Source organism: Mus musculus, chromosome 7 (genome assembly GCF_000001635.26).
Source record: "Mus musculus strain C57BL/6J chromosome 7, GRCm38.p6 C57BL/6J".
Lineage (NCBI taxonomy): Eukaryota > Metazoa > Chordata > Mammalia > Rodentia > Muridae > Mus > Mus musculus.
The window spans coordinates 27,948,558-27,959,134 of NC_000073.6; the positions used below are offsets into that span (position 1 = coordinate 27,948,558).

A 10,577-nucleotide genomic window follows, 5' to 3' on the forward strand; every position below is an offset into this window, starting at 1 on the left:
TCTTGGGTGAATTTGCTTCCTTTTGTTCTAGAGCTTTTAGGTGTGCTGTCAAGCTGCTAGTGTGTGCTCTCTCTAGTTTCTTTTTGGAGGCACTCAGAGCTATGAGTTTCCCTCTCAGGAATGCTTTCATTGTGTCCCATAAATTTGGGTATATTGTGGATTCACTTTCCTTCTTTCTTTCTTCCGTTTTCTTTCTTTCTTTCTTTCTTTCTTTCTTTCTTTCTTTCTTTCTTTCTTTCTTTCTTTCTTCCTTCCTTTCTTTCTTTCTTTTGTTTTGTTTGTTTGTTTGCTTTTTGAGACAGGGTTTCTCTGTATAGCCTTGGCTGTCCTGGAACTCACTTTGTAGACCAAACTGGTCTTGAACTCTTTCTTCTGAGTTAGCAAAGGGTTCAATGGCTTGCCCTAAGTGTTCAGAGCTCCTACCTTCTTCCCCCAGGCACAGACTGCTGGGTGGCTCTGTGACAGTCCACACATCTGTCCTATTGCACTGGCAAATCTGAAGGGAAAACCCAATGAGATGCTTGGGGAAGTGGACTGTAGAGGCCACAGCACATCAAAGAGGTCTGGAGGGTTGAGACAAAGAGGGTCAAACAACTGTCACACGTCGGCCCTCCAGCTCTGATGGGCTTCCACTTCTTCCGGTACAACCAGTAGGAGTTCACAGTTTTTACCTCGCAAATGGTATTTTAGAAATTTCCTGAGCTCACTCTCGCCTCCAATCCACTCTGGCATCTTGAGTTTGGAGTCAAGGTTGTAGTAGGCCCCTCCCACCTCACGAACACAGATCCAGTGCTGCCTTTTGAGAGGCAACTTGAGTGGACCCCAGCAGAGGCTGGAGGGCAGGTTCATGATGAAGCCCATGACATTAGTAAGAGCAATGACACCCACGTCCCTTCGCTTGTCCCACCAAACAGCTTCATAGCCTTTGGTTTGAAGTGCTGCCATGATGACATTCACATCATAGTTCCCATTTCCCAGCATGCTCTTCTTGTGGGGCGTCACCATAGTGTTCGGAGACAGCCTCTGGAAAATCTCCTGCAGCGTTTCCCGCGTGAAGGCGTTGCTGTCCTGGAAGACGTTGTTGAGAGCATGAAGAGCACAGAGCTCCCTGCGCTGCTTCTCATGGTAGATTTGTGGGGGTGCTGCTTGGGGAAGGTCCGAGGATTCAGCTTTGGCCTTGTCTCCTTTCCATGGCACGCAACTCATGTTTTTCGATTTAGGTTCCAGGCAGAGCCGCTAAAATCTGCCTGCCTCTGCCTTTGCCTCCCAAGTGCTGGGATTAAAGGCATGTGCCACCACTGCCCGGCTTTTTAAAATTTTTATTTATTTTTATATATTTTTTTCTTCATTTTTATTAGTCTCTAAAAAGTCTTTAATTTCTTTCTTTATTTCTTCCTTGAACAAGGTATCATTGAGGAGAGTGTTGTTCAGCTTCCACGTGAATGTTGGCTTTGTATTATGCTGTTTTTTGAAGATGAGCCTTAGTCCATGGTGATCTGATAGGATACATGGGACAATTTCAATATTTTTATATCTGTTGAAGCCTGTTTTGTGACCAATTATATAGTCAATTTTGGAGAAGGTACCATGAGGTGCTGAGAAGAAGGTATATCCTTTTGTTTTAGGATAAAATGTTCTGTAGATATCTGTTAAATCCATTTGTTTCATAACTTCTGTTAGTTTCACTGTGTCTCTGTTTAGTTTCTGTTTCCAGGATCTGTCCATTGATGAGAGTGGGGTGTTGAAGTCTCCCACTATTATTGTGTGAGGTGTAATGTGTGCTTTGAGCTTTACTAAAGGTTCTTTAATGAATGTGGCTGCCCTTGTATTTGAAGCATAGATATTCAGAATTGAGAGTTCATCTTGGAAGATTTTACCTTTGATGAGTATGAAGTGCCCCTCCTTGTCTTTTTTAATAACTTTGGGTTGGAAGTCGATTTTATTCAATATTAGAATGGCTACTCCAGCTTGTTTCTTCAGACCATTTGCTTGGAAAATTGTTTTCCAGCCTTTCACTCTGAGGTAGTGTCTGTCTTTTTCTCTGAGATGGGTTTCCTGTAAGCAGCAAAAAGTTGGGTCCTGTTTGTGTAGCCAGTCTGTTAGTCTATGTCTTCTTTTTGGAGAATTGAGTCCATTGATATTCAGAGATATTAAGGAAAAGTAACTGTTGCTACCTGTTATTTTTGTTGTTAGATTTGGGATTCTTTTCTTGTGGCTGTCTTCTTTTAGGTTTCTTGAAGGATTACTTTCTTGCTTTTTCTAGGGTGTAGTTTCCATCCTTGTATTGGTGTTTTCCCGTTATTATCCTTTGAAGGGCTGGATTTGTGAAAAGATATTGTGTGAATTTGGTTTTGTCATGGAATACTTTGGTTTCTCCATCTATGGTAATTGAGAGTTTTGCTGGGTATAGTATCCTGGGCTGGCATTTGTGTTCTCTTGGAGTCTGTATAACATCTGTCCAGGATCTTCTGGCTTTCATAGTTTCTGGTGAGAAGTCTGGAGTAATTCTAATAGGCCTGCCTTTATATGTTACTTGACCTTTTTCCATTACTGCTTTTAATATTCTATCTTTATTTAGTGCATTTGTTGTTCTGATGATGATTATGTGTCGGGAGGAATTTCTTTTCTGGTCCAGTCTATTTGGAGTAGGCTTCTTGTATGTTCATGGGCATCTCTTTCTTTAGGTTTGGGAAGTTTTCTTCTATAATTTTGTTGAAGATATTTGCTGGCCCTTTAAGTTGAAAATCTTCATTCTCATCTACTCCTATTATCTGTAGGTTTGGTCTTCTCATTGTGTCCGGGATTTCCTAGATGCTTTGAGTTAGGATCTTTTTGCATTTTGCATTTTCTTTGTTGTGCCCATGTTCCCTATGGAATCTTCTGCATCTGAGATTCTCTCTTCCATCTCTTCTGTTGCTGATGCTCGCATCTATGGTTCCTGATTTCTTTCCTAGGTTTTCTATCTCCAGAGTTGTCTCCCTTTGGGTTTTCTTTATTGTTTCTACTTCCATTTTTAGATCCTGGATGGTTTTGTTCAATTCCATCACCTGTTTGGTAGTGTTTTCCTGTAACTCTCTAAGAGAATTTTGTGTTTCCTCTTTAAAGGCTTCTAGCTGTTTACCTGTGTTTTCCTGTATTTCCTTCTTAAAGTCCTCCATCATCATCATGAGAAGTGACTTTAGATCCATGTATTGCTTTTCTGGTGTGATGGTGTATCCAGGACTTGCTATGGTGGGAGAGTTTGGTTCTGATGATGCCAAGTGACCTTGGTGTCTGTTGCTTCTGTTCTTATGCTTGCCTCCTGTCTTCTGATTATCTCAGTGCTTGCTGCCCTCAATATATCTGATCGGAGCCTGTCCTTCCTATAATCCCAGTTGATTCAGGATTCCTCAGAGTCCAGCTTTCTCTGTGATCCTTTGATTGTGGGCTCCTGTGAACCTGAGATTCTGGGTGTGTCAGAGCTTTTGGCAGTCAAGCTTCCTCTGAGACCCTGAAATACTGGTGTGACCCAGCTCCTGTTATCCTGGGATCCTGTCGTCCTAAGATCCTGGGCGTGTTACAGTGCCTGGAAGTGTTGTCTCCTTTGAGGACCATGAAGCTGTCTGGTCTGTTCAAAACCAAGGTAAACCAGAACTGATCAAAAGGAACTGAGCCTCTGGTTAGGAAGGGCTTTGGTGTCCTTGTTCCTGCTGTCACAGGTCTGTCACAATTGGATTGGAACAGATGTTGTGTTCCACTCACCAGTGATCCTAAGATTGAATGGAGAGTCCTCTAGGGACTGTGAGGGTGTCTTCCAACTCCATGCCCTAGGTGACCCGGTTTCTTGGGCTGACTGGAAGGGACTTGTGCCCCTCGAAATGGACAATTTTCTAGACAGATACCAGGTACCAAAGTTAAATCAGGATCAAATAAACCATCTAAACAGTCCCATAACCCTAAAGAAATAGAAGCAGAAATTGGAGAAGAGCCTCGAACACATGAGCACAGGAAAAAATTTCCTGAACAGAACACCAATGGCTTACGCTCTAAGACCAAGAATTAATAAATGGGACCTCATAAAATTGTAAAGCTTCTGTAAGGCAAAGGACACAGTCAATAGGACAAAACAGCAACCAACAGATTGAGAAAAGATCTTTACCAATCCTACATTTGATAGAGGGCTAATATCCAATATATACAAAGAACTCAAGAAATTAGACTCCAGACAATCAAATAACCCTATTAAAAAATGGGGTACAGAGCTAAACAAAGAATTCTCAACTGAGGAAACTTGAATGGTTGAGAAGCCTTTGAAAAAATGTTCAACATCCTTAATCATCAGGGAAATGCAAATCAAAACAACCCTGAGATTCCACCTCAGAAGAGTCAGAATGGCTAAGATCAAAAACTCAGGTGATAGCACATGCTGGCTAAGATGTGGAGAAAGAGGAATACTCCTCCATTGTTGGTGTGATTGCAAGCTGGTACAACAACTCTGGAAATCAGTCTGGTGGTTCCTTAGAAAATTGGACATAGTGTCAATTTTAGTGACCTGAGGACCCAGCTGTACCACTCCTGGGCATATACCTAAAAGATGCTCCAACATGTAATAAGGACACATGCTCCACTATGTTCATAGCAGCCTTATTGACAGTAGCCAGAAGCTGGAAACAACCTAGATGTCCTTCAACAGATGAATGGATACAGAAAATGTGGTACATTTACACAATGGAGTACTACTCAGCCATTAAAAACAATAACTTCATGAAATTCTTAGGTAAATGGAAAGATCTAGAAAATATCATCCTGAGTGTGGTAACCCAATCACAAAAGAACACACATGGTATGCACTCACTGAGAAGTGGATATTAGCCCAAAAGCTCGAAATACCAAAGATACAATTCACATACCACATGAAGCTCAAGGAGAAGGAAGACCAAAGTGTAGATGCTTCAGTCCTTCTTATAAGGGGGAACAAAATGCACACGGAAGGAAATTCAGAGACAAAGCATGGAGCAGAGACTGAAGGAAACGTCATCCAGAGACTGCCCCACCTGGGGACCCATCCCATATACAGTCACCAAACCCAGACTCTATTGTGAATGCCAAGAAGTGCATGCTGACAGGAGCCTGATATTGCTGTCTCCTGAGAGGCTCTGCCAGAGTCTGGCAAATACAGAGGTGAATGCTTGCAGCCAACCATTGGACTGAGCATGGGGACCCCAATGAAGGAGTTAGAGAAAGGACTGAAGGAGCTGAAGGAGCTTGCAACCTTATAGGAAGAAGAACAACAATATCAACCAACTAAACACCCCTCCAGAACTCCCAGGGACTAAACCACCAACCAAAGAGCATACATGGAGGAACCAATGGCTCCAGCCGCATATGTAGCAGAGCATGGCCTTGTCAGGCATCAATGGGAGGAGAGGCCCTTGGTCCTGTGAAGGCTCAATGCCCCAGTATAGGGGAATGCCAGGATGGGGAGGTGGGAGTATGTGGGTGGTTGGAGGAACACCCTTATAGAAACAGGAGCAGGGGGATGGAATAGGGAGTTTTGGGGTGGGCAAACTGGGAAAGGGGATAACATTTTTGATGTGTAAATAAAGAAAATAGCCAATAAGAAAAAAGGAAAGAAAAAAATAATTAAGGACTGAGCCAAAAAAAAGTTTAACATAACAGATTTTTAGCATGTATTGAAATTTATTTTAAGTGAAAACTTCCAAAGAATCTAATTCTTACTGATTGCATTTGGTTTATCCTCTTTTGGCCCTCCAAGAAAATTTAAGAAACATGCAACAATGTCTGTATTTTTTGGACACAATACTATCCAGAAGAAATACTTAAAATATTTTCTTGATTCCAATTTATTCCTATTGTCCATTTGAAATCTATTCCAAGTCCATTTATGTTGTTGTTTTTCAAATTTTTGTTATGTTGTACAAAGATAGGAATGCCAAAATGAAGTTTTATTAATAAAAGATAAAAAAATTCTTATTTTGGCAACGTTGCTAGCTCATTATTTGATTGAAGTGTATATGATTCGACCAGGGAAACATATGTTAAGTGTACCTACACTAGGTTGGCTTTTAGTTTCTTGTTTATAGACAGTATTTATAGAAACTGAAAGTTTGCCCTTTTAAACCAGTTTCATTAATACGTAGCACGACTGCCAGCATAGTTCTGAGGACACTAAAGAATCTGATCACTTATAAGGTGACTGACTATAACTTTGCATGTCTTAATTCTCTTTAACAGTTTACAACAAGCTAGTAATTTTTAAAGATTTTATTGGCCTTTACGGTTTATCCCTGCTAAGCTTGAGCTTTAAATTTTTGAACTGAAGATCCCTTAGCATTAAAATAAAAACATTAGAGCCGGGCGTGGTGGCGCACGCCTTTAATTCCAGCACTCGGGACGCAGAGGCAGGCAGATTTCTGAGTTCGAGGCAAGCCTGGTCTACAAAGTGAGTTCCAGGACAGCCAGGGGTATACAGAGAAACCCTGTCTCAAAAAACATAAACAAATAAACAAACATTAAACCAAAACACAGTCTCAGAGACAAAGTGACAAGTCAAAAACTTTTAAGTCTGTTTCTGCTACTCTGAATAAACCTCAGGAATTTATAGATCTTATTTAAGATTGATTTTCATGTAAAGGATAGTGTAGTGCAAGAGGCCAGGGTCCTATAGACAGATATTCCAAGTGACAAGAGTGGACCATGTCCAGGGTCACTAGAGTAGGTATCCTGGTGTGGGATTCAGAGTCTAAGCAGATGAGGAGAATATCTACCCAAACACTCTGTGGGAACCCAAATTTAAAATGTCAGGGCCATTCATGTGGGAGGGCTAAAGGGTGGTGTAAAACACAATAGAGGGAAGAGAGAAAAATGAGCTAGGGTGTGTTGGGAAAAGATAAGTTTGGTTTATTGGGTTTTTTTTTTTAATATTTATTTATTATATGTAAGCGCACTGTAGCTGTTTTCAGACACTCCAGAAGAGGGCATCAGATTTTTTGTTACGGATGGTTGTGAGCCACCATGTGGTTGCTGGGATTTGAACTCAGGACCTTTGGAAGAGCAGTCGGAGCTCTTAACCGCTAAGCCATCTCTCCAGCCCCCAAGTTTGGGTTTTGTTTTATTTTGTTTCGTTGTTACAAGAAACTGGTCCAGAAATGAAGATATAAAGCCAATGGGAACCAGGATTCTCTGGCCTCACAAGAAATTTTACACAAAGGGAGCAGTCACAAACGAGCCTTGTGATGTCAGAATAAAGCTGGATGTAACAGCATGAGCTGTCTATATGAGTAGATAATATATATATCAGTGGCAGGTCAACAGGGCAGCAAGCTGGGTCTTTAGCACACAGACTATGGCTGGCTTGGCTTTTGCTTGATGCTTTCTTGCTTAACAGGAGTTGCAATGCTTGAGATTCCAAAGAAAAAGGCCAAATGGCCGTGCAATGTTGAGGGCAAATTTGTGAGGGCAAATCCAGGGGCCATGTTTTAGTTTGTGTTCCAGTTTCCATATTGAAATGTACTTTCCCTCCTTTCCATTATATAGGTATACATAAGACAGAATGTGCGCTATATGATTCATAAAAAGTCTCTGAGATTGAAAAGCATCATATGAGCCACATTTAGTCAGACCATTAGTACATGCCCACCAAGAAGTCTCAGGGATTCTGTAACATTGCTGCTGTCCAGATGAATTAACCCACAAGGCAGACCAGTGGGCATCAGAATAAGAGGAAGCACCTAGATTAAAGGTTTTTAAATATTCGACAACATTCAGCCCCTTATAAGTCTCTAATGTTAATTTGGGCTCTCTAGCCACAATGAGCTTTCTCTGTCAATGGGCTGACAGTCTGATTAGCTACTACCCCTATGTTGTATGGGAGTCAAGGGCTAAGCATAACTAGCAATCCTGTCTGGTTACTGGCTGGAAATGATTAACTAAGTGATGGAAGAACATTTTCCAGAGAGGAAAAGAGGAAAGAGGATCCCTCAGGCTTCCTGGAAAGTGGCAGGCAGGACTCCAAACCCAGGTGTGTTAGGTGAGGTAGTTTCCATAGGGGAAATAGTCGGCCAGAGCTTTATCCGGGTCAGAGAACTTTGTTAGGATCCAAAGGTTTGGAGACCAAGAAGAGGGGGGAGTTTATTCTGGATAGTAAATCTATTTCAAAGGTCCCTTCTTGTGGCATAGAGCTTGAGTAGCCATGTTTTCCCTGTTTCCTATTGCCAGAACTTTTTGTGATGTTCTTGGAAGTGGAACACAGCACTTTGAAGGGCAGGGCAAATAAATAGCTCCTAAGAGGGCCAAGATTTTTTGTCTCCTTCTAATGTCCTTTCCCACTACGATTGAGAAAACCTCTTTGTCTATACATATCATGTGTATGCACAGTAGTAAGGGTATAGCAACTGTCTTTGGTGGTGGAGTTTCCTTTTCCCCATTTGAATGCCTGGGTCTGATCAAAGATCTCTACTCTCTGGACTGAGGTACCTGACCTTAAGGCTGAGGGGTCCTACTCACTTCAGCCAAAATAACTGTTCAAGGCCCCACATACCAGTTTCATTTTTAATGAAGCTGCTCCCACTCTCGTAGAGTACTGCAAGATCTTCCAGGGGGATGTCATCTCGAGAGAGAGTCATGCGTGAGAACCTGTAGGTCCTCATCAGGCAAAAAGGTACCAGGATACTACTGGGTTTCTCAGATTGGACACAAGGGTGGCCCATGAGTAGGGCCTGGTACCTGCTCAGGCAGGCATTAGACAGCCAACATCTTGGGGTCCTTAGAAGAAGGCCTCAACCAGTTGGGGTGCTGAGTATAAAATACTGACCCAGAATAAACTCTTTTGTTTTTAATTAGACTAGTATTCCCAACACAGCTCTTACACAAGTGGGTCATCCTGTGGCTAAAGAGTCCAGTTGTTTGGACAGGTATGTCATAGGGTGTTTCCATGGCACCAACGCTTGAGATAAAATCCCTTTTGTATTGTATTACATGAACAAACAGATGAAAAAATTTTGAGGTATCTGGAAGTGCTAGGGCTGAAGCTGAAGTCAGCTGTTTCTAAAGCCTCAAATGCATTTTGTTTAGTCTCTCTCCCGATTGGGCAACCAGTGTGTGATTTGTTCTGTTATATAAAACTGGTGCCATTTTCACAAGCATGTTTCCTGGTCTTTGGTGTTGTGATATGAAAGGTGGCAGTAATCTTCCTCTAAGATGGGCTCCTTTTGCTGCCCCTCATCAGGTAGCCTCTGATGTACAACGCAGGGAGTTCTGAGCTGTGTTCTTTAACTCTTGCAGAGAGGTCCCTCAGGGGTCTTTAAAAATCTGATAGTTTTAGTGGCTAGGAGGAGGTTATCTACATATTGTGAGTATGGTCCCTTAAACCTCTGATGAAAGGGCAAGAGGTCAGCACTTAAGAGTCTCATTAAAGAAGGTTGGATATTTTTTTTTAAATCCTTGGGGCATCCTGGGTCCAGATAAGTTGCCCTCTGTAAATTCCCTCTGTCCATTCCAAAGCAAAGATGGGTTGACTCACCTCTAAGAAGGGGAGGCTGAAGAATGCATCTTTCTTTTTGTTTGTTTTTGGTCTTGGTTTTTTGAGACAGGGTTTCTCTGTGTAGCCCTGGCTGTCCTGGAACTCACTCTGTAGACCAGGCTGGCCTCGAACTCAGAAATCCGCCTGCCTCTGTCTCCCAAGTGCTGGGATTAAAGGCGTGCGCCACCACCGCCCGGCAGAATGCATCTTTCAAATCCAAGACTGTAGACATACTTCTCTGGAGGAATCAGACTCATGCAAGGGTTTGGGTTTGGGAGCATAGGGCGAGTAGTCTTGACCTTCTATATTATTTTTCTCAGGTTTTGGACAAGTCTATGGTCAGAGACCCAGGATTCATCACAGATAAGAGAGGTGTGTTTCAAGTCTGTCCCAGTAAGCCAGACAATAGGGACTTCAATCTCCCTTTTGGTTTCCAGGGTCACAGTATTGCTAAGTCTGATCAGGAGTGGCTGAACTGTTTAGTAGAACTTGTTTGGCCAATCCTAGAGGACTGATTCCAGCCCTCAGCCCTGGGTATGTTTGTTGGCAATCTGAAAGATGTCTTTTTGATTGGGAGCGCAACTTTCAGCTAAGAGATATTCTTCTGAAAGAGGGTCAGACACCAATATTTTGCTGGCTATCTGTAGCCTAACTCATCAATAGAGAAGTTGATGGTGGCTTTGAAGTTTATCCAAAAGTCTTTGTCAATCAGTATTTTGTTTCTGTTCTTGTTACCTTTTGAGCTATTTTCAAGAACTGGAACCTATTTGTACCTTTAAATTCATCTAAGTTTTATAACTTTTTTTTCTAATAGTGCCAACTGGATGAAAAAGTCATTTTTTTAGCAGCTGCCTTTAATTCTTCGAAAGAACTCTTAGAGAAAATTGCCTCCTTGGTCAAAGTTGGACAAAAGGAGAAATCCATTCTATGCTGCTGTGTTAACCATCAGTGTCCCCCACAACACAACGCACACCTGCCACAACATGGGGTCAGTTTCTCTTCACACAATGGTGGGTTTTGAGTTTGCCAACTACACAGGTCACATGATGAAAAGAAA

General features: G+C 42.0%; 1 pseudogene; it reads right to left on the reverse strand.

Annotated features, from left to right (window-relative positions):
- Positions 357-1,281, reverse strand: Gm10651 (predicted pseudogene 10651; annotated as a pseudogene).